We start from the raw sequence: 24,951 nt of genomic DNA on the forward strand, positions 1-24,951 counted from the left end.
GTTTATATCGTCCTGTAGCCTGAGGCTTTCCTCCTCACAATTTACCACCCCACCAATTTTCATGTCATCTGCGAACTTACTGATCATACCTTTTACATTCTCGTCCAAATCATTTATGTAGATCACAAACAACAAGGGACCCAGCACCGATCCCTGAGGTACCCCACTGGACACAGGCTTTCAGTCACAAAAGCATCCTTCGACCATCACCCTCTGCCTCCTGCCACTCAGCCAGTTTAGGATCCAACACGTCAAGGCACCCTGGATCCCATGGGCTCTTACCTTCTTGACCAGTCTCCTATGCGGGACTTTGTCAAAAGCTTTACTGAAGTCCATGTAAACCACATCCACAGCATTTCCCTCATCCACCCCACTAGTCACCCCCTCGAAAAATTCAATCAGATTTGTCAGACATGATTTACCCTTGACAAAGCCATGCTGACTATCCCCGATTAATCCTTGCCTCTCCAAGTGGAGACTAATTTTGTCCCTCAGAATTTTTTCCAATAATTTCCCTACCACAGATGTTAGGCTCACTGGCCTGTAATTCCCTGGTTTATCCCTGCTACCCTTCTTGTATAATGGTACTACATTAGCTGTTCTCCAGTCCTCTGGAACATCCCCTGTGGCCAGAGAGGTTCTGAAAATTTGTGTCAGAGCCCCTGCAATCTCCTCCTTTGCCTCCCACAGCAGCCTGGGATACATCTCGTCCGGGCCTGGGGATTTATCCACTTTTTGGCCTGCTAAAACCGCTAGCACCTCCTCCCTCTCGATGCTAATATGTTCAAGTATGTCACAGTCCCCTTGCCCAATTTCTATGTCTGCATCGTCTCTCTCCATAGTGAACACAGATGCAAAAAATTCATTTAAAACCCCGCCTACATCATCTGGCTCTACACACAGCTTGCCACTTTGGTCCCTAATGGGCCCTACCCTTTCCCTGGTTATCCTCTTGTCCTTAATATACTTATAAAACATCTTAGGATTTTCCTTTATTTTGCTCGCCAGTGTTATTTCATGGCCCCTCCTCGCCCTCCTAATTTCTTTTTTAAGTATGCCCCTGCACTTTTTATACTCCTCTAGGGCTTCTTCCGTCTTTAGTCTTTTGTAACTGCCAAAAGCCCCCCTTTTATTTCTAATGCATTTTTGTATATCCCTTGTCATCCAAGGTTCCCTTTGCTTGTTGGTCCCACCCTTGACCTTTACAGGAACATGTTGGCGTTGTACTCTCTCTATTTCCCTTCTGAAAGTCTCCCACTGTCTTGATGTGGATTTTCCTATAAGTAGCTGCTCCCAGTCCACTTTGGCCAGATCCTGCCTTATCATATTAAAATCGGCCTTCCCCCAATTTAGAACCCTTATTTCCGGGCCGTCTTTGTCTTTTTCCATGACCACCTTAAATCTCACCGAATTATGGTCACTGTCGCCAAAATGCTCTCCTACTGACACTTCCACCACTTGCCTGGCTACATTCCCCAGAATTAGGTCCAGTATCGCCCCCTCTCTTGTAGAACTTTCTACATGTTGGCTCAAAAAGCTCTCCTGGATGCACTTTAAGAATTCTGCACCCTCTAAGCCTTTCACACTCTGACTATCCCAATTTATATTGGGGAAGTTGAAATCCCCCACTATTATTACCCTATTATTTTTGCACTTTTCTGAGATTTGCCTACATATCTGTTCCTCTATCTCCCCCTGACTGTTTGGGGGCCTATAGTACACTCCCAGCAAAGTGCTTGCCCCCTTTTTGTTTTTAAGTTCTACCCATATGGCCTCGTTAGAGGAACCCGCTAATATATCATCCCTCCTTACAGCAGTAATTGACTCCTTAATTAATATTGCAACACCCCCTCCCCTTTTACACCCCCCTCTGTCTCGCCTGAAGATTCTATACCCCGGAATATTGAGCTGCCAGTCCTGACCCTCCCTCAACCATGTCTCCGTGATAGCAACAATATCGTACTCCCATGTGTTCAACAACAACTTCAGTTCGTCCACCTTATTTGCAAGACTCCTTGCATTAAAATAAATGCCTTCCAGCCCTGCCATATTCCCTTTTGCCTTCGCATATTTGCTCTGCCTTGTTTTTTTCTCTGTATTTGGCTGTAAATCACCCCCTGCTATAGCTCCACTCTGTACCCCATCCCCCTGCCAAGTTAGTTTAAACCCCCCCCCAGCAGTGCTAGCAAACCTCCCCGCAAGGATATTGGTTCCCCTCTGGTTCAGGTGTAAACCGTCCGACTTGTACAAGTCCCACCTTTCCCAGAAGCAGACCCAGTGATCCAGGAAACTAAAGCCCTCCCTCCTGCACCATCCCTTTAGCCACGCATTCATCTGTTCTATCTTCCCATTCCTATACTCACTAGCATGTGGCACCGGGAGTAATCCAGAGATTACAACCTTTGAGGTCCTGCTCTTTAATCCTTCACCTAGCTCCCTAAATTCTTGCTGCAGGACCTCATCCCTCTTTTTACCTATGTCGTTGGTACCAATGTGGACCACGACCTCTGGCTGTTCACCCTCCCCCTCCAGAATGCCCTGCAGCCGCTCAGTGATATCCTTGACCCTGGCACCAGGGAGGCAACAAACCATCCTGGATTCACGTCTACGGCCACAGAAACGCCTATCTGTTCCCCTTACTATAGAATCCCCTACCACTATTGCTCTCCCACTCTTTTTCCCCCCTTCCTGGGCAGCAGGAGCACCCCCAGTGCCAGGAAGTTGGCTGCTGCTGCCTTCCCCTGGTGAGTCATCCCCCTCAACAGTATCCAAAGTGGCATACCTGTTTGAGAGGGGAATGGTCATAGGGGTCCCCTGCACTACCTGCCTGCTTCTATTGCTCCTCCTGGTGGTCACCCATTTCCTATCTTCCTGTGCAGCCCTTCCCTGCGGTGTGACCAACTCACTAAACGTGTTATCCACGAACCTCTCAGCATCGTGAATGCTCAACAACCCATCCACCCGCAGCTCCAGCGCCTCAATGCGGTTTGCTAGTAGCTGCAGATGGATGCATCTCTGGCACACGTGGTCATCAGGGGCACCGGCAGTGTCCCTGAATTCCCACATAGAGCAAGAGGAGCATATCACGGGGCTGGGCTCACCTGGCATGACCTTCACTTTACTTAATTTAAATTAATTTACTATCACCAATTAAAAATATCTCTAAGGCGCTTGCATAGTCTACCAACAGTCCCTGCTACACCAGAAAAGACCCTAGTAACTATAAACTACAGAGTTTAAGTTTAAAAAAGAGAAATACTCACCAACCAATCACTTACCTGCTCCCTGGTGACGTCACACTCTGATTACTTTTTACCTCTCTCCTCTGCTGTTGATTTGGTGTGCCTCTGCTGAACCCGCCGGTTTTAAGTGCCGCCGGTCGCGCTGCTGCTCTCCCGCAGGTCCAAGCTCTCTGACCTCGCCTCTGCTGAACCCGCCGGTTTTAAGTGCCGCCGGTCACGCTGCTGCTCTCCCACAGGTCCAAGCTCTCCCACAGGTCCTGGACTCCCCCGCCATCAGGAACATCCTTCCTGCATCTAGTCTGTCTAGTCCTGTTAGAATTTTATAAATTTCAATGAGATGCCCTCTCATTCTTCTAAACTCCAGCGAGTATAAGCCCAATCGACCCAATCTCTCCTCATACGTCATTCCTGCTATCCCAGGTATCAGTCTGGTGAACCTTCGCTGCACTCCCTCCATGGCAAAAACATCCTTCCTCAGATAAGGCGACCAAAACTGCACACAATACTCAAGGTGTGGTCTCACCAAGGCCCTGTACAACTGCAGCAAGACATCCTTGTTCCTGTACTCGAACCCTCTCGCTACGAAGGCCAACATACCATTTGCCTTCTTAACCGCCTGCTGCACCTGCATGCTTACCTTCAGTGAATGGTGCACAAGGACACCCAGGTCTCATTGCACTTCCCCTTCTCCCAATCTATTGCCGTTCAGATAATAATCTGCCTTCCTGTTTTTGCCACCAAAGTGGATAACCTCGCATTTATCCACAGTATACTGCATCTGCCATGCATCTGCCCAATCACCCAACCTGTCCAAATCATACTGGAGTTTCTCGGTGATGGGCCTTCAATAACCACAAAACTAGAAGTTATAGACTTAAACAAGTTGGCTTTTAATCACTAAGATCAGAGCTAACATCTCAACACGCCGACTGGTTCACAGGAATGAGTCATACAGATCCTGGGATCTTTATGTCATAGAGTCATAGAGTCATAGAGTCATAGAGTCATAGAGTTTTACAGCACAGAAAGAGGCCCTTTGGCCCATCGTGTCTGCGCCGCCCATCCATCCCTGTCCAGTCTAATCCCATTTTCCAGCATTTGGTCCATAGCCTTGTATGCAATGGCATTTCAAGTGCTCATCCAAATGCTTCTTGAATGTTGTGAGGGTTCCTGCCTCTACCACCCTTTCAGGCATTGAATTCCACATTCCAACCACCCTCTGGGTGAAAAAGTTCCTCCTCAAATCCCCTCTAAATCTCCTGCCCCTTACCCTGAATCTATGCCCCCTTGTTATTGACCCCCCTACTAAGGGGAAAAGTTCCTCTTTGTCTACCCTATCTATGCCCCTCATCATTTTGTACACCTCAATCAGGTCCCCCCTCAGCCTTCTTTGCTCCAAGGAAAACAACCCCAGCCTGTCCAGCCTCTCTTCATAGCTGAGGCGCTCCATCCCAGGTAACATCCTGGTGAATCTTCTCTGCACCCTCTCCAAAGCAATCACATCCTTCCTATAGTGAGGCGACCAGAACTGCACACAGTACTCCAGCTGTGGCCTCACCAGCGTTTTGTAGAGCTCCATCATAACCTCCCTGCTCTTATATTCTATGTCTCGGCTAATGAAGGCAAGTATCCCATATGCCTTTTTAACCACCTTATCTACCTGTTCCGCTGCCTTCAGGGATCTATGTACATGTACACCAAGGTCCCTCTGACCCTCTGTACTTCCTAGGGTCCTACCACTCATTGTGTATTCCCTTGCCTTATTTGTCCGTCCAAAATGCATCACCTCGCACTTTTCAGGGTTAAATTCCATTTGCCACTTTTCCGCCCATCTGACCAACCCGTTTATATCGTCCTGTAGCCTGAGGCTTTCCTCCTCACAATTTACCACCCCACCAATTTTCGTGTCATCTGCGAACTTACTGATCATACCTTTTACATTCTCATCCAAATCATTTATGTAGATCACAAACAACAAGGGACCCAGCACCGATCCCTGAGGTACCCCACTGGACACAGGCTTCCAGTCACAAAAGCAACCTTCGACCATCACCCTCTGCCTCCTGCCACTCAGCCAGTTTAGGATCCAACGCGCCAAGGCACCCTGGATCCCATGGGCTCTTACCTCCTTGACCAGTCTCCTATGCGGGACTTTGTCAAAAGCTTTACTGAAGTCCATGTAAACCACATCCACAGCATTTCCCTCATCCACCCCCCTAGTCACCCCCTCGAAAAATTCAATCAGATTTGTCAGACATGATTTACCCTTGACAAAGCCATGCTGACTATCCCCGATTAATCCTTGCCTCTCCAAGTGGAGACTAATTTTGTCCCTCAGAATTTTTTCCAATAATTTCCCTACCACAGATGTTAGGCTCACTGGCCTGTAATTCCCTGGTTTATCCCTGCTACCCTTCTTGAATAATGGTACTACGTTAGCTGTTCTCCAGTCCTCTGGTACATCCCCTGTGGCCAGAGAGGTTCTGAAAATTTGTGTCAGAGCCCCTGCAATCTCCTCCTTTGCCTCCCACAGCAGCCTGGGATACATCTCGTCCGGGCCTGGGGATTTATCCACTTTTTGGCCTGCTAAAACCGCTAGCACCTCCTCCCTCTCGATGCTAATATGTTCAAGTATGTCACAGCCCCCTTGCCCGATTTCTATGTCTGCATCGTCTTTCTCCATAGTGAACACAGATGCAAAAAATTCATTTAAAACCCCGCCTACATCATCTGGCTCTACACACAGATTGCCACTTTGGTCCCTAATGGGCCCTACCCTTTCCCTGGTTATCCTCTTGCCCTTAATATACTTATAAAACATCTCAGGATTTTCCTTTATTTTGCTCACCAGTGTTATTTCATGGCCCCTCCTCGCCCTCCTAATTTCTTTTTTAAGTATGCCCCTGCATTTTTTATACTCCTCTAGGGCTTCTTCCGTCTTTAGTCTTTTGTAACTGCCAAAAGCCCCCCTTTTATTTCTAATGCATTTTTGTATATCCCTTGTCATCCAAGGTTCCCTTTGCTTGTTGGTCCCACCCTTGACCTTTACAGGAACATGTTGCCGTTGTACTCTCTCTATTTCCCTTCTGAAAGTCTCCCACTGTTTTGATGCGGATTTTCCTATAAGTAGCTGCTCCCAGTCCAATTTGGCCAGATCCTGCCTTATCATATTAAAATCGGCCTTCCCCCAATTTAGAACCCTTATTTCCGGGCCGTCTTTGTCTTTTTCCATGACCACCTTAAATCTCACCGAATTGTGGTCACTGTCGCCAAAATGCTCTCCTACTGACACTTCCACCACTTGCCCGGCTACATTCCCCAGAATTAGGTCCAGTACCGCCCCCTCTCTTGTAGGACTTTCTACATGTTGGCTCAAAAAGCTCTCCTGGATGCACTTTAAGAATTCTGCACCCTCTAAGCCTTTCACACTCTGACTATCCCAATTTATATTGGGGAAGTTGAAATCCCCCACTATTATTACCCTATTATTTTTGCACTTTTCTGAGATTTGCCTACATATCTGTTCCTCTATCTCCCCCTGACTGTTTGGGGGCCTATAGTACACTCCCAGCAAAGTGCTTGCCCCCTTTTTGTTTTTAAGTTCTACCCATATGGCCTCATTAGAGGAACCCGCTAATATATCATCCCTCCTTACAGCAGTAATTGACTCCTTAATTAATATTGCAACACCCCCTCCCCTTTTACACCCCCCTCTGTCTCGCCTGAAGATTCTATACCCCGGAATATTGAGCTGCCAGTCCTGACCCTCCCTCAACCATGTCTCCATGATAGCAACAATATCGTACTCCCATGTGTTCAACAACAACTTCAGTTCATCCACCTTATTTGCAAGACTCCTTGCATTAAAATAAATGCCTTCCAGCCCTGCCATATTCTCTTTTGCCTTCACATATTTGCTTTGCCTTCCCAGCTGACTTGTTTTTCCCTCTGTATTTGGCTGTAAATCACCCCCTACTATAGCTCCACTCTGTCCCCCATCCCCCTGCCAAGTTAGTTTAAACCCCCCCCAGCAGTGCTAGCAAACCTCCCCGCAAGGATATTGGTTCCCCTCTGGTTCAGGTGTAAACCGTCCGACTTGTACAAGTCCCACCTTTCCCAGAAGCAGACCCAGTGATCCAGGAAACTAAAGCCCTCCCGCTGCACCACCCCTTTAGCCACGCATTCATCTGTTCTATCTTCCTATTCCTATACTTACTAGCACGTGGCACCGGGAGTAATCCAGAGATTACAACCTTTGAGGTCCTGCTCTTTAATCCTTCACCTAGCTCCCTAAATTCTTGCTGTAAGAGAAGTCAGGGGCGGAGCCAAGAGCCAAGACCTGGAACCTCCCAGGTTAGTCGGGAAAGAGGAAGTGAAACTATACACAGTGGGGGAGGGTAATATACATGAGTGCAAAACGAATACAGGATCAAGACAAACAGATTTCATTACACTCGGCATCTTCCTCACAGCACACACGCCCACCCAGCTTTGTGTCGATTGCAAACTTGGAGATATTACATCTAGTTCCCTCGTCTAGATCATTAATATATATTGTGAATAGCTGGGGTACTAGCACCGATCCCTGCGGTACCCCACTAGTCACTGCCTGCCACTCGGAAAAAGACCCGTTTATTCCAACTCTTTGCCAACAGTTCTCTATCCAAGTCAGTACCTTGCCCTCAATCCCATGTGCCTTAACTTTACACGCTAATCTCTTATGCGGGACCTTATCGAAAGCCTTCTGAAAGTCCAAATACACCACATCCACTGGTTCTCCCTTATTTATTCTACCAGTTACATCCTCAAAAAATTCCAGTAGATTTACCTTTAGTAAATCCATGTTGACTTTGTCCGATCCTGTCACTGTTTTCCAAGTGCTCTGCTATTACATCTTTTATAATGGACTCTAGCATTTTCCCCACTACCGATGTCAGGCTTACTGGTCTATAATTCCCCATTTTCTCTCTACCACCTTTTTTGAATAGTGGGGTAACATTAGCTACCCTCCAATCCATGGGAACTGTTTCAGAGTCTATAGAATTTTGGAAGATGACCAGCAATGCATCTACTATTTCTAGGGCCACTTCCTTAAGTACCCTAGGATGTAGATTATCAGGCCCTGGGGATTTATCGGCCTTCAATCCCATCAATTTCCCTAACACCATTTCCCTACAAATACTGATTTCATTCAGTTCCTCCCTCTCATTAGACCCTATGTTCCCCGACATCTCTGGGAGGTTACTTGTGTCCTCTTTGTGAAGACAGAACCAAAGTATGTATTTAATTGGTCTGCCATTTCTTTGTTCCCCATTATAAATTCCCCTGATTCTGACTGCAGGGGACCTACGCTTGACTTCACCAATCTTTTTCTCTTTACATATCTATTGAAGCTTTTACAGTCAGTTTTTATGTTCCCTGCAAGCTTACTCTCATACTCTACTTTGCTGAATCCTAAAATGCTCCCAATCCTCAAGTTTACTACTTTTACAATTTATATGTCCTCTCCTTGGATCTTATGCTATCCCTAATTTCCCATGTTAGCCATGGTTGAGTCACCTTTTTTGTTTTATTTTTATGCCAAACAGGGACAAACAAATTCTATAGTTCATCCATGCGATCTTTAAATGTTTGCCATTGCCTATCCACCGTCAACCCTTTGAGTAACATTCCCCAATCAATCCTACCCAACTCGCGCCTCATACCATCATAGTTTCCTTTATTTAAATTCAGGACCCTAGTCTCTGAGTCAACTACTTCACTCTCCATCTTAATGAAGAATTCTATCATATTATGATCACTCCGCCCCAAGGGGCCTCGCACAAGATTGCTAATTATTCCTTTCTCATTACATAATACCCAGTCTAAGATGGCCCAATCTCTCGTTGGTTCCTCGACATATTGGTCCAGGAAACCATCCCGTATACATTCCAGGAATTCCTCCTGCACAGTATTGTTACTAATTTGATTCGCCCAGTCTATATGTAGATTAAAGTCACCCATGATAACTGCTGTGCTCTTATTGCACGTGTCTCTAATTTCCCGTTTAATGCCATCCCCAACCTCAGCATTACTGTTTGGGCGTCTGTATACAACTCCCACTAACGTTTTCTGCCCCTTGGTATTTCTCAGCTCTACCCATACAGATTCCACATCATCAGAGCTAATATCCTTCCTTACTATTGTGTTAATCTCCTCTTTAACCAGCAATGCTACCCCACTTCTTTTCCTTTTTGCCTGTCTTTACTGAATATTGAATACCCCTGGATGTTGAGTTCCCAGCCTTAGTCACCCTGGAGCCATGTTTCCCTAATTCTAATTATATCATATCCGTTTATATCTATTTGCGCAGCTAATTCATCCACCTTATTACGAATGCTCCTTGCATTAAGTCAAGCCTTCAGGCTTGCTTTTTTAACACTCTTAGGCCTTTTAGAATTATTATTTACTGTGGCCATGTTTGATTTAAACCCTTGATTTCTGTCACTGCCACTTTTGCTTTTCTTCTTCCTGTCTTTTGCTTCTATCCTTGTTTCCCTTTCCTCTGTCTCCTTGCACAGGTTCCCAAACCCCTGCCAATTTAGTTTAAACCCTCCCCTACAGCACTAGCAAACACTCCCCCTAGGACATCGGACCCGGTCCTGCCCAGGTGCAAACCGCCCAGTTTGTACTGGTCCCACCTCCCCCAGAACCGGTTCCAATGTCCCAGCAATTTGAATCCCTCCGCCTTGCACCATTCCTCTAGCCACGTATTCTTCTGAAATATCCTTCTATTTCTACTCTGACTAGCACGTGGCACTGGTAGCAATCCTGAGATTACTACCTTTGAGGTCCTATTTTTTAATTTACCTCCTAACTCCCTATATTCAGCTTTTAGGACCTCATCCCGGTTTCTAACCTATATCATTGGTACCTATATGCACCACGACAACTGGCTGTTCACCCTCCCCTTCCAAAATGCTCTGCAGCCGCTCTGAGACATCCTTGACCCTTGCACCAGGGAGGCAACATACCATCCTGGAGTCTCATTTGCGGCCGCAGAAATGCCCATCTCTTCCCCTTACAATAGAATCCCCTATTACTATAGCTCTCCCACTCTTTTTCCTCCCGTCCTGTGCAGCAGAACCACCCACAGTGCCAGGAAGTTGGCTGCTGCTGTCTTCCCCCGATAAGCCATCTCCCTCAACAATATCCAAAGCGGTATATCTGTTTGAGAGGGGGATGGCCACAGGGGACCCCTGCACTACCTGCCTGCGCCTACTACTCTGCCTGGCGGTCACCCATTCCCTTCCTGCCTGTGTAGCCTTTACCTGCAGTGTGACCAACTTATTAAACGTGCTATCCACAACGTCCTCAGCATCGCGAATGCTCCAGTATGTATCCATTCGCAGCTCCAGCGCTGCAATGCGGTCTGCCAGTAGCTGCAGCTGGATACACTTCCCGCACACATGGTCATCAGGGACACAGGAAGTGTCCCTGATTTCCCACATAGTGCAGGAGGAGCATACCACAGCGCCGAGCTGTACTGCCATGAATTACCCTTTAATTAATTCAAATTAAATTAAATCAAATCAATCCCACCAATTACACTACAATTAAATGATATACTCAAGGGCCCTTGTTTACCAGCAGTCCCCGCTACACAACAGAGACCTTAGCAACTATAAACCACAAAATTTAAGTTTGGAAAAAAGCGAGAAAGAGAGAAATACTCACCTACCAATCACTTACCTGCTTTCTGGTGACATCACACTTTGATTATTTTTTACTCCTCTCTCTCCTCTCGCTGACTCTGTGCCTCTCACAGGTCCGCCGCTCAGCTCCGGTCCCAGGCCTCCTTTCCGTGCTCTTTTTATCCTCCTCTCACTGACTCTGTGCCTCTCGCAGGTCCGCCGCTCAGCTCCGGTCCCAGGCCTCCTTTCCATGCTCTTTTTATCCTCCTCTCGCTGACTCTGTGCCTCTCGCAGGTCCGCCGCTCAGCTCCGGTCCCAGGCCTCCTCTCCAGATTCAATCGTGGCTTTCAAAAGGGAATTGGATAAGTATCTGAAGGAAAAATTTTTGCAGGGCTACGGAAAAAGGGCGGGGGAGTGGGACTAGCCGAAGTGATCTTGTGGAGAGCTGGCACGGGCTCGGTGGGCCGAATGGCCTCCTTCTGTGCTTAACCATTCTATGATTCTATGAAATCACAGGTTTAGAATCAGAATCTTATAGCACAGAAGGAGGCCATTTGGCCCATCGTGACTGTGGCGGCTCTTTGAAACAACTGTCCAATTTAGCTCCACACACCAGGTTTTTCCCCATAACCCTGCAAGTTAGTCCTCTTCAAGCACATGCCCAATTGCCTTTTGAAAGTTCCTATGGAATCTGATTCCACCACCCTATCAGGTCGTGCGTTCTCGATCTTAACAACTCTCTGTGTGAAAAAATGTCCCCTCATTTCTCCTCTAGTTCTTTTGCCAATTATTATAAATCTATGAACTCTGGTTGCCGACCCATTTGCCAGAGAAAACAGTTTCCCCCTACTTACTCTATCATGACCCCTCATAATTTTGAATACCTCTACTAGGTCTCCCCTTAAACTTCTCTGCTCTAAGGAGAACAATCCCAGCTTCTCCAATCTGTCCACATAACTGAAGTCCCTCATTCCTGGTATCATCCTGGTAAATCTCCACTGTACCCTCTCCAAGACCACTGAAGTGTGGTACCCAGAATTGTACACAATACAGAGCTGAGGCCTATCCAGAGATTTGAAACAGTTTAGCATGACTTCCTTGTTTTTGTATTCAATGTCCCTGTGTACAAAGCCAATTATCCCATATGCTTTCTTAACCGCTGTATCAACTTGCCCTGCCAACTTCAAAGATTTGTGAATATGCAGCCCCAGATCCCTCTGCTCTTGCATCCCCCTCAAAATAGTACCATCTAGATTATACTGCCTCTCCATATTGTTCCTCCCCAAAGTGCATCAGTTTGATCCACTGGAGCAAAAAAGTAGAAGAAGCCAACTTTAAAATCTCTTCCCTAGGGCACACCCAGAGACACTTTGGTTAACAATGGTTTGGGAACAGGCAATAGTACAATGCTTAATCTTTTCTGGGCATTCCTGCGCTGGGAAGCCCAGCAAAAGGGAAAATCAGAGAATGAGGTGTGAGGCAAGGAACACTCCCTTCTGGGGCATTTAAAAAATAGTGAAGGGCCTGTGTCAGCTGCGGGCTCAGACCAGGCTGCCTGCCCGCCTCTGTCATCTGCCCCCCGCACCGCCTCCCAGGAAAGGCTCAGAAATCCCAGAGTTATACTAAAGTGGTGGAGGTTGGCAATCCGGGTGTCCACCATGTTTTCTGGACTTTTGTGCCCGGGGGACTGAGCGTTCCCTGGGGGGCAAGGGCTAGGAAAATCAAGTCTTGTACCTTTTGCTCACAACATTACTTCAGTAAAGTTTACATAATTGCGAGAAGGGAAATTGTTTATTAGTTAATCATTTAGACTGAGAAATAGGCATCTTAGCCTGCAGCAAGGATCATTTCACAGCAGAAGTTAAACCATACAAGCCTGTTCTGAATTCAAACTATTAATCAGGATTTGTGAGCTAAAAGTCCCTCATTTAAATAAGATTAATGTAAAGTAGTCTCAACTTGACTTCTACACAGTAATAATTATATTACACGGAAATTTGAATTAAACAGTATTAGAAGTATTAGGATTGAAGAACACTTTTGGGAGCTTTGAGCTTTCACGTGAAATTCAAAAGAACTGCTAGCTGACTAAGCGCAATGGAAAAGGAACCAGTTAGCTTTAGTTTCAGTAAATTCAGGGAAAGCCTAATTACCTCCCCTTGATGGCATTACCATCGCTGAATCCTCCTCCATCAAAATCCTGAGGGTCACCATTCACCATAAACTTAACTGGATCAGCTGCATAAATACTGTGGCTACAAGAGCAGGTCAGAGGCTGGGTATTCTGCGGCGAGTGACTCACCTCCTAATTCCCCAAAGCCTTTCCGCACCTACAAGGCAAAAGTCAGGAGTGTGATGGAATACTCTCCACTTGCCTGGATGAGTGCAGCTATGACAGCACTCAAGAAGCTCGACACCATCCAGGACAAAGCAGCCCGCTTGATTGGCACCCCATCCACCACCTAAAACATTCACTCCCTCCACCACTGGTGCACTATGGCTGCAGTGTGTAACATCTACAAGATGCACTGCAGCAACTCGCCAAGGCTTCTTTGACAACCCCTCCCAAATCCGCAACCTCTACCACCTAGAAGGACAAGAGCAGCAAGTGCATGGGAACACCACCACCTCCAAGTTCCTCTCCAAGTCACACACCATCCTGATTTGGAAATATAGTGCCATTCCTTCACCGTCGCTGGGTCAAAATCCTGGAAATCCCTCCCTAACAGCACTGTGGGAGTAGCTTCACCACACGGACTGCAGTGAGTCAAGAAGGCAGCTCACCACCACCTTCTCAAGGCCAATTGGGGATGGACAATAAATGCTGGCCTTCTGCAAAAAAAATGTTATTAAAACAAATTGAAAATATTAATAAAACTATGAATGATAAATAAAGTTTTAAAAAATAGTTTTGAAGTAGTTTTAGAATTAGGCAGGATTTTCCCCTGACTTTCCAAAAGTTTACATGCAGACGAACATTTGAAAAAGGACAGGTAAAGACCAGCTGGTCCATCGAGTCTGTCCCATTCTGACACCATCACCTGCTTCCCCAACCCCCACCCCCAAAACTCCTGGAAGAGGCAAAAACCAGAGAAATTCATTTTAGGAAAAGCCTTAGGGAAATTCCTCTCTGACCCCGAAGGTGATCAAGCAAATTCCAAGAGACCATAGTAATTGAGTGACACAATCCCAATGACCTGCCTACTTTCTATAGGTTTGCCACTCTCAGGAACTTATCTAGCTTCCCTTTGAATACTTGCAGTGAATCGACACTCTGTTAATCCGCCCGTTATCGATTACCAACCTGAGCTGACAGCTATTGTCCAACTTCTCCTCCTCCCACTGCCTCTTCAATGTCTTTGCCCAGGAGTTGTATAGCTTCCTCCTCATGCTGACCTTAAGGCCCTAATGGCTGCCGTCCTTCCACTTGTGGCATTTTCTTCCTGCTGATTATGGGTGACCTTTTCCTTTGCAAAGAAAATAAAGACAGGCGCAGGATGTTCTTTGCGGGTTCTCCCAGTCGGCTGCCTTCCTCCAAATTCCCTGCACTATCCTTTTCTAGGGCTTCCTGTCTTCAGGTCCAAATAGGATTTCCCTCCTTGCCTTTAATCTCTAGTGACAAAGACTCCCTTCTATTACTCCTTCCAATGAAACTGCTGGGATGCATGGCTTTGAAATGTACAATTTCTGAGAATGCATTTTCGTTAGAGAAAAACATTCTTCATTAAAAGCGGAATTATAACAGGATAAAATTTTATTGTTCTTTCAGACTACACAAGTTTCCACTCTGCGTTCCGATGGAAGCTCTTTGCTAATGAAACCTCCACTCACCATATAAATAACGAAAGGATTGTGACGTTCCTTATGTTGGACGTGATAACCAAATCCAAATAATTGTGTGCATGTTTATTTCTATCCACAGGATCCTGGGGGGAAAAAGTATAGAAAACAAACGATTCAAAAAAGTGCGGATGTGTTTCACATACTAACAGCACAAACACAAGCTCGGTGGACCCTGATCTCCACCTCTGGATTTGTTTCATCCTCTTTTATTCTTTTTAGCTTTGGCAGCACTTGGTCTACGACCCTTGGTTTCTTAATTTAGTTATAAAATAATGTATTGTGACATAACATGTTGGAAAGACTAACGAATTTTAAACTCAGCATGAAGCAGTGACAAAGAAAATAAAGTAATGAATAAAAAAACAAAGAACACTTAGTTACCGTATTACTGCATGTGGTATCAAATATTGGCCCAAGATGTGTAATGCCATTTTTCCTAGCAGCAGCTTTCAATATTACTTCAGCTTGTTCCACTTTCCCTTGAGTGAGCAGCCACCTGGGAGATTCAGGTATATACCTACAATTTAAACCAAAACAACTTGGTGAGTTAGAAAACTGTCCTTTCACCTCTGCCAACTGGAATGAAACCTACTCATCCGGCTGTAAGGTGACATAAATGAAATAATTTTGGGGGGTTTGACCCTATTTCTTAGTAGGAAGCACCGAATTGCCTCTTGCGCATCCCTGATTTTAATCACTCCTCCATTGGCGACTGTGCCTTCAGCTGCCAAGGCCTTCTCTCCCTAAACATCTCCACCTCTTTACCACTCTTTCCTCCTTTAAGATGCTCCTTAAAACCTACCTCTTTGACTAAGTTTGTGGTCACCTCTCCTAACATATCCTTATGTGGCTCGGTGTCAAATTTTGTTTGATAACACTTCTGTGAAGCACTTTGGGAAATATTTCCTTTGTCTTGTTAACCATCCCCAAATGCATTACCTCACACTTCTCCAGATTGAATTCCATTTGCCACTTTTCTGCCCAACTGACCAGTCCATTGTTATCTTCCTGCAGCCTACAGCTTTCTTCCTCACTATCAACCGCACGGCCAATTTTTGTATCATCTGCAAACTTCTTAATCATACTCCCTACATTGAAGTCTAAATCATTGATATACACCACAAAAAGCAGGGGACCCAGTACTGAGCCCTGTGGAACCCCACTAGAAACAGCCTTCCAGTTACAAAAACACCCGGTGAACATTACCCTTTGCTTCCTGCCACTGAGCCAATTTTCACTCCAACTTGCCACTTTCCCTACTTTTTTGACCAGTCTGCCATGTGGGACATTGTCAAAAGCTTTGCTAAAATCCATGTAGGCTACATCAAATGCTTTACCTTCATCGACCCTCCTCGTTACCTCGTCAAAAAATTCAATCAAATTAGTCAGACATAACCTTCCTTTAACAAATCTAAGCTGAATGTCTTTGATTAATCTGTGACTTTCTAAATGATGATTTATACTGTCCCGCAGAATTTTTTCCAATAATTTACCCACCACCAAAGTTAGGCTGACTAGCCTGTAATTACTCGGTCTATCCCTTTCTCGCTTTTTAAACAATGGCACAACATTAGCAGTCGTCCAGTCCTCTGGCACCATGCCTGTAGCCAGAGAGGATTGGAAAATGATGCTCAGAGCCACTGCTATTTCCTCCCTTGCTTCTCTTAACAGCCTGGGTTACATTTAAGGTAGGGGGCACAGATTTAAGGTTTTGGGAAAGAGATACAAGGGGATGTGAGGAAAAACTTTTTACACAACGAGCGGTGATGACCTGGAATTCGCTGCCGATGGAAGTGGTGGAAGCGGAGACACTCAATGTTTTCAAGGGGAGACTGGATAGGCACTTGAGGGAAATAAACTTGCAGGGCTATGGGGATAGAGCAGGGGAATGGGACTGACTGGATTGCTCTACAGAGAGCCGACACGGACTCCATCGGCTGAATGGCCTCCTTCTGTGCCATTATGACTCTCTGGGGGCAATTTTGTTACTGGGGGCGCGTTGGAGGCAGGACTGCTGCTTGTCGGGTCGATGTCCCGCCTCCATCGATTTGTGGCCAACCCACGCTATTTTCCCTTGACTGACCTTGTTAAGCTCGCCCAGCAGGCTTAGCAGGCCAATCAAGGGAAAGTCGGTTGCAGAACACATCAACGTATGACATTTCATCTGTCAAAGATTTTTGGCAGATGAATTGTCATCGTTTGACAGCTCTGTGAGGTTGTCAAACAGTGACAATCTCTGCAGTTTGATGAGGTCTTGAATACAAGACCCCATCAAACTTCTTTCTTGAACAGAATTGAGATGGTTGTTGCATCTGAGAATGCAACGGCCACCTGTCAATCCCAACACGGAGGTCCGAGACTCTCCGCTTACAAGCCGACTGAAGCCTGCAGGCAGAAACAAAGGTAAGTACACTTTTAAAAACACTTAGCACTTAGCTCAGATACTCACCTCTACACTCTTGCACCCATCACTTACCTACACAGCGCACTTTTGCACCCCCCCGCCGACCCCCGCAGACCCAGTACTCGCCTCGCTGAGCTGGCGGGTTTTGGAGCCTTCGGGAAGCCTGCACTTGTGAGGGAAAAAAGGGGATAATCCTATTTTCTGCCTGTTAACTACCTGTTAATAAGCAGCTAATAGGCTTTAATCCCTTCCCGCCTCCAAGGAGACGGGTCTCGGTGCGGGACGGCTACCCGCCTCCTGGGATGATGGCATGGAGGCGGGTTGGGCACCCGCCCCCAAATTCTGCATTTTCCCGGCAGTCCCGCCTCCATACCCGCCTCCCCAGGGCTGGCAAAATCGCCCCCTATGACTCGATGACTCTATGGCATTTCATCTAGGCCTAGCAAACATTTCATCCGGGCCTGGCAATTTATCTACTTTCAAAGATGCTAAACCTCTTAAATACTTCCTCTCTCTCTACGTTTATCTGATCTAATATTTCACACTCCTCCTCCTTAACTACAATGTCTGCATCGTCCCTCTCTTCTGTGAAGATAGATGCAAAGTATTCATTAAGAACCATACCCACGTCTTCGGCTTCCACACACAGGTTACCTTTTTGGTCTCTAATAGGCCCGAATCTTTCCTTAGCTCTTTACAAAACATCTTTGGGTTTTCCTTGATTTTACTTGCCATCAAAGAAACAAGAGTGTGGGGTTTTACCCAAGGATGCAAATGACTCAGCTCACCAAGTTTGAGTGTTCTGAAGCCCGGACATTTCCCAGGCATGGGGTTGGATGAATATCGAGGTCTGCATTTAGCATATTAGCCTCAATTTTCCTCTGACTACCATCCAATCTTTGGGTAGTATTTGGGCGGGCAGAGACGGGGAATGAGGTACGGAGCCTTCATACTAGATTCCCACTCTGCTAAATTGCCCACCATCATTTCTGGAGTGCAGCAGAATCTAATTTTTGGGCAGGAGCATTCTAATGAGGTAGTTATACATGGCAATGGCCTAAGTCCCATTTCTTGTCATTCCCACCTCAATTGCGCCCAGCCGTGGACCCAATTGTATAAAATGGGCATCCAGGGTTGTTAGAAACTACAGAAAAAGCAAAAGTAGGTTTCAAGGGCTGAACAGCTACATTACAAGGCTTTGTCATAACCTTGGCCGCAATTTCCCCTACCTCAGCGGGTCTGTGGCGGGCGACATCGGTAGCGGGTCGCGGCTTCGCTGCTGTCTCGATCCTGGCCTCCAACATGACTTTCCCCTGATTGGGCTTGCTAAGCCCGCCCAGCGAGTTTCCCAGCCAATTGTAGGAAGCGGGTCTGATGATGTCATTTGAAGATGCATCATCAGCCAGTTTCCTTAAAGGGACCATGCGCAAATTTACTTTGACATTTGTGCTGTCAGTGTTCTACAGCATTGAGGTGCTGCAAACACTGACAAGCACTGCACAGGGTTGCACGGCGGCACATAGGCTTTCCCATGACTCCCTCCTGAAGCTTACGGAGGGAGTCACAGCACACAGGGAGGTTCTCTTCTCTTCCAATGGGCGGAAGAGACCTCCCCAGGAGACCAACGATGCCAGGTTGCACATTGCACAGGAGGGCACAAGCAGGGAGAGTCAAGAGGACCAGGCTGCAGTGGCACAAACCTTTCAATGATCTCAGTACATCATGAAATGCCACACTCAACCTCATCTTGCTGTGCCACTCATCACATCCCCATCACTCTGCCTTCCCTACCCTACTCCTGCACATCCTTACTCACGCCAACGTACCTTGCACCTCCATCCATCTCTCTCTATCTACATTATCACTTTCCCATCTCACTAGCCACCCCTCACACTCACCCTCATCCTAGTCCAATCATACCAACTAACAACACACAAGGGTAGGCACTTGTGTGTTTTAGCCAATGTTCATGTGAAGTTTCTGTTAATGTGGTGTCAAACATTGAAATCTTTATTTTCAACTTTGCGTTCTTAGACAGATTTGTGTGCACCTTTGGAAGTGGCTTAGTGAGCTGCAGTGAATGGTGAGACATAACAGTTCCCCCCACCCCCGCAATGCTGATGAGTGTGAAAGGAATGTCTTGGGCATTGTAGGAATGCTTTATGTTGTTGGTGTGGGGTGGCATATCATGTGGCAGCCAGGGTATGCAGTGTCAAGTGAAGTAAATGTGGCCATCGTGAGGCCATCCCTAGCGTCCTGGGCGGCAATGTGGTCGGGTGTTGATGCCCTCTGTCCTGCACAGCATCAGGTGATTGCGGAGAAGGTTGGTGTGGTTGTTGGTGCTGCTGGTGTGCCCGGTGATGCTGGTGTTGGGGCTGATCGTGCTGGGATTCTGAGGACCAAGGTGAGAGAGTATAAACCATAACCATGTTGATGGAACAGATCGCAAGTGAACTTGAGATGACAGAAGCAATCTGTCAATGGTGAGAGAACTTGTTCCAATGAGGTGACACAGGATAGAGAGTTTACTCCAAACACTTGCAACCTACATAAAGCTCAATCTGTCTTCCAAATGCAGTAAGCAACAGCTTCTGAGCTTGGAAAGTGAACAGCTGTGAGATGGGAGCTTTTATAGCATATTTCAAGCTGTCAAGTAATGAGATGATTCCATGGCCATTCAACTCCCACCCAGCTTAACAGACACGATCCCTGAGCAGCGTGGACTCCATGGGCGAGCTGGTAAATTCTAAAGGTGAGCTCCAATTTGTTGTTAACAAGGTCATAATGACTAGAATTGCCTCCCCCGCTGCTGCATGTCGGGTCTGGTCAGCGCTGACAGACCCGACATTTAGTAAAGGCGCGTGGCGGCAGGTTCACAGCGGGGTCCCGATCCGCTGGGGAAAAAAAACACTTAACCTCCCGCCCCGCCACTGATCGTACCCGCTGACCCCCTGGAAAATCCAGCCCCTTATTTCTCACAAATTTGGGTGATTAAATAAAAATCACTGCTGACAATTGCTAACCATTTAAGCACCCCATAGGCCTTTTGCTATGTGAAAAGGAAAAAATGGTAAATCAGAAAGTAGCGATTAGGCGACAGCAAGTTTGTAGGAGGACTGAAAAATAGAGGAACAGAGTTCCACAGTTTTGAGATTCTGAGATAGAATGAATTAAGTAGGGCATGCGACATATCTTGGGGCTAAATTTTCCTGGAGCCGTCAGGCGGGCTTTCAGGCATGTGGGGGGGGGGAAATCCCGAATTTGGGGGTCCCAACACCATCCCGCCCAAAACCCCGCCCCACGTAAGTTTCAGGGGCGGCGGGTACCCGCCCCGCACTGGGACCTGCCGAAACCAGGCGGGAAGGGATTAGTGCCAATTAACTGCCTGTTAACAGGTAGTTACAGGCAGTTTTTAGCCTAATCCCTATTTTGAGGGGTTTCGTGTGGGTTTCCCGACGGCTCCAAACCATGCCAGGCAGAGCAGGCGGGCCGTCGGGTTGAAGGAGTTGGAGGGGTCGCGATGTCAGTGCTCAGGTGAGTGATGGGTGCATGAGTGCAAAGGTAAGTGTGTTTGGTGTGTCTAAAGTGTGTAAAGAACTTTTACTTACCTGTACTTACCTTAACAGCCTTTCTTCCTGTAGGTGTCGGGAGCCCATCACTCAACCGGCACTTCAAGCTGAACGGCTGCGATCTGTGAAAAGTGACAGCCTTCAGCTTTGAGTGCTGCTGAGATTTCTAGCTGAGTCTGCGCAGAATGACTCATGTCAGAAATCAGACTGTCGGTGTTTCACAGCTTCAAACAGCTGTGAAACACTGATATTTCATCTGTCAAGAAATCTTGCAGTCTGTGACGTCACCTGTTGTCAGGTGGCCCTTGATTGGCCTGCTGAGCCCGCTGAGCGGGCTCAACAAGGTCAATCAAGGGAAAATTGTGCGAATTGGCCGGACGTCGATGTGGGCGGGTCAAGAACCCGAAAGTTGAAGTCCCGCCTTCTTTCCGACAGGTTCGGGAAAATTCAGCCCTTGATTTTAACACAGTGCAGATAAAAGGAGTAAGATGGTATGTTTGTAGTTCAGGTGGAACAAGAGAGGTAGGTTTAGGAGGGCACTGATCTTCGTAGCATCAATTAAATAGAGACAGAGAGACCAGAAAGATTGTTTGGGGAGAAAGGTTGGAGACTAGAAGCGATAAAGGTATTGGCTATCAGATGACAATCTTTTACTTGTATCCTGTTCAGGAATATCAGAGGTGTTAAAAGAATCTCCCCAGATTTGGAAGCAGTATTCAACTCGTGGCTGGACTTGGACTTTATAGAGTATTAAGGGAGCCGTTGAGAGGAAAATAAATGCTTGGTGTGTGTTGGAACATGTGACATGTTGGAACATAGAGAAGGAAGAGACAGAGAGGTTGATGGGAAATTAAGGCTAGCTTATGAGGCAAATAGCTTGGTGTTCAAATTAGTATTTCCTTACAGCTAAAATAGTCATAGAAACATAGAAGATAGTAGCAGGAGTAGGCCATTCGGCCCCTCGAGCCTGCTCCGCCATTCAATGCGATCATGGCTGATCATCCAAATTCAGTACCCTGTCCCTGCTTTCTCCCCATATCCCTTGATCCACTTAGCCTTAAGAAATATATCTAACTCCTTCTTGAATATACTTAATGAATTGGCCTCAACTGTCTTCTGTGGTAGAGAATTCCACAGGTTCACCACTCTCTGGGTGAAGAAATTCCTCCTCATCTCAGTCCTAAATGGCTTACCCCTTATCCTTAGACTATGGCCCCTGGTTCTGGACTCCCCTGCCATCGGGAACATCCTTCCTGCATCTAGTCTGTCTAGCCCTGTTAGAATTTTATCAGTTTCAATGAGATCCCCTCTCATTCTTCTAAACTCTAGTGAATATAAGCCTAATCGACCCAATCTCTCTTCATACGTCATTCCTGCCATCCCAGGTATCAGTCTGGTGAATCTTCGCTGCACTCCCTCCATGGCAAGAACATCATTCCTCAGATAAGGTGACCAAAACTGCACACAATACTCAAGGTGTGGTCTCACCAAGGCCCTGTACAACTGCAGCAAGACATCCTTGCTCCTGTACGCGAATCCTCTCGCTATGAAGGCCAGCATACCATTTGCCTTCTTAACCGCCTGCTGCACCTGAATGCTTACCTTCAGCGACTGGTGCACAAGGACACCCAGGTCTCGTTGCACTTCCCCTTCTCCCAATCTATTGCCATTCAGATAATAATCTGCCTTCCTGTTTCTGCCATCAAAGTGGATAACCTCGTATTTAGCCACATTAAACTGCATCTGCCATGCATCTGCCCAATCGCCCAACCTGTCCAAATCGTACTGGAGTTTCTCGGCATCCTCCTCACAGCACACACGCCCACCCAGCTTTGTGTCATCTGTAAACTTGGAGATATTACATCTAGTTCCCTCGTCTAGATCATCAATGTATATTGTGAATAACTGGGGTCCTAGCACCGATCCCTGCGGTATCCCTCTAGTCACTGCCTTCCACTCGGAAAAAGACCCGTTTATTCCAACTCTCTGCTTCCTGTCTGCCAACCAGTTTTCTATCCAAGTCAGTACCTTACCCCCAATCCCATGTGCTTCAACTTTGCATGCTAGTCTTTTATGCGGGACCTTATCGAAAGCTTTCTGAAAGTCCAAATACACAATATCCACTGTTTCTCCCTTATCTATTCTACCAGTTACATCCACAAAAAATTCTAGTAGATTAGTCAAGCATGATTTACCTTTTGTAAATCCATGTTGACTTTGTCCGATCCTGTTACTGTTTTCCAAGTGCTCTGCTATTACATCTTTTATAATGGACTCTAGCATTTTCCCCACTACCGATGTCAGGCTTACCGGTCTATAATTCCCCGTTTTTTCTCTACCGCCTTTTTTAAATAGTGGGGTTACATTAGCTACCCTCCAATCCATGGGAACTGTTCCAGAGTCTATAGAATTTTGGAAGATGACCAGCAATGCATCTACTATTTCTAGGGCCACTTCCTTAAGTACCCTAGGATGTAGATTATCAGGCCCTGGGGATTTATCGACCTTCAATCCCATCAATTTCCCTAACACCATTTCCCTACAAATACTGATTTCATTCAGTTCCTCCCTCTCATTAGACCCTATGTTCCCCGACATCTCTGGGAGTTTATTTGTGTCCTCCTTTGTGAAGACAGAACCAAAGTATGTATTTAATTGGTCTGCCATGTCTCTGTTCCCCATTATAAATTCCCCTGATTCTGACTGCAAGGGGCCTACGCTTGACTTCACCGTTCTTTTTCTCTTCACATATCTATAGAAGCTTTTCCAGTCAATTTTTATGTTCCCTGCAAGCTTACTCTCATACTCTATTTCCCCCCTCTTAATTAATCCCTTTGTCCTCCTTTGTATAATCCTAAACTGCTCCCAATCCTCAGGTTTGCTGCTTTTTCTGGCCAATTTATATGTCCTCTCCTTGGATCTTATGCTATCCCTAATTTCCCTTGTTAGCCAATGTTGAGTCACCATTTTTGTTTTATTTTTATGCCAAACAGGGATGAACAAATTCTGTAGTTCATCCATGCGATCTTTAAATGTCATTAGTTTCAAGGTCTCCATTAACTGTTGAATAAAGAAAGTTTGTAGGAAGCTAAAAACAAAGATAAGCGAAGACTCTGTCTAATTGATAGAGCTAGTCACAATAGTGTACCATCATAATAATGTGTGTGTGTGTAAGCTTGTTAGCAGAGTTAATTGAACAAAAGACATTGGGGTAAAAATTTTAGCGCCCCAGAAAAGTTAGCGCCCCCACAGCTGATTTTCCCAGGTAGCGCCCCGAGTGGGAGGAGGGGAGCTATTGGAAACGCCTCGCATCCCTCTTGGGGAGCTGCGAGGGCAAAACCACGGCGCCTGGTGCAGCGCGTCCTGGCGCCCAGCTGGGCCACCAGCGATCGGGAGTACCGGCAAATGAGCCCAGCACTCAAGAGGAGTGCCGGGCTCACGGAGAGCAGCCGGCACCCCGTGGGGGGGCTTCACCCGGGCCGGGGACAGCAACAGGGGCAGTTGCTGGCAGGCGGCCAGCAACAAAAATGGCCACCCGCCACCTCCCCTTTAACTAGCACCGCCCTGGCCGCAGGTAGGCCCCCCTGACCCTGGCAGACATAGCGTCCGGTGGTAAGTCGGGAGGCGCCACCCAATATTACAGCCGGGGTGCGAGCAGGGTACGAGCGGGGCGCTGCGCACGGTGATGACGTCATCGCCGGTGGCGCAGCGCCACACGGTGCTAATGGTTAGTGCCGTCACTAACCTCCCACTGAATTTCGCGGGAGGTGTTAGCAGCACCGCGCCCAGGCGCTAGTTGATTTGCGTCCTGTTAACACCCTCTTAGGGCGCTAACGGTAGGTGCAAATCAACCGAATTTAGCCCCCACTGTACCTGGACTTTAAAAAACTTGCCAAAGAGCTTTTTACTTACTTGCCTGGAACCAGATTGGGCATACAGCTGCAAGATGGTATAACAAGACAGATTCCCTTGTTCACAGAAAAGCAAGCCAATTAGGAGTTGGGAGCAGATGAGTTAAGGGCCATGTTACATGCCATGAAACTTAGGGCTAGAAATTCAGTATAGCCACTTTTGGGGCGGTAAAGTCGGGCGGCCGCTAAAGTTTGCGCCCGGCGCAAAGTCGAGGCCACTTCGCCGATATTCAGTAGCATCGCCCTAAGAGGTTGCTGCAGCGCTAAAACTGGCGATGCACGACTATCTTTAGGCGCTAAGCCGACGGT

General features: G+C 46.8%; 1 pseudogene; it reads right to left on the reverse strand.

The window, feature by feature from the left end:
* LOC147124064 (organic cation/carnitine transporter 2-like) overlaps positions 1–24,951 on the reverse strand; it is a 123,755-nt pseudogene that overhangs the window by 72,087 nt on the left and 26,717 nt on the right.

Source organism: Somniosus microcephalus, chromosome 1 (assembly GCF_052327205.1).
Source record: "Somniosus microcephalus isolate GS21.2 chromosome 1, FLI_Smic_1.0, whole genome shotgun sequence".
Classification (NCBI taxonomy): domain Eukaryota; kingdom Metazoa; phylum Chordata; class Chondrichthyes; order Squaliformes; family Somniosidae; genus Somniosus; species Somniosus microcephalus.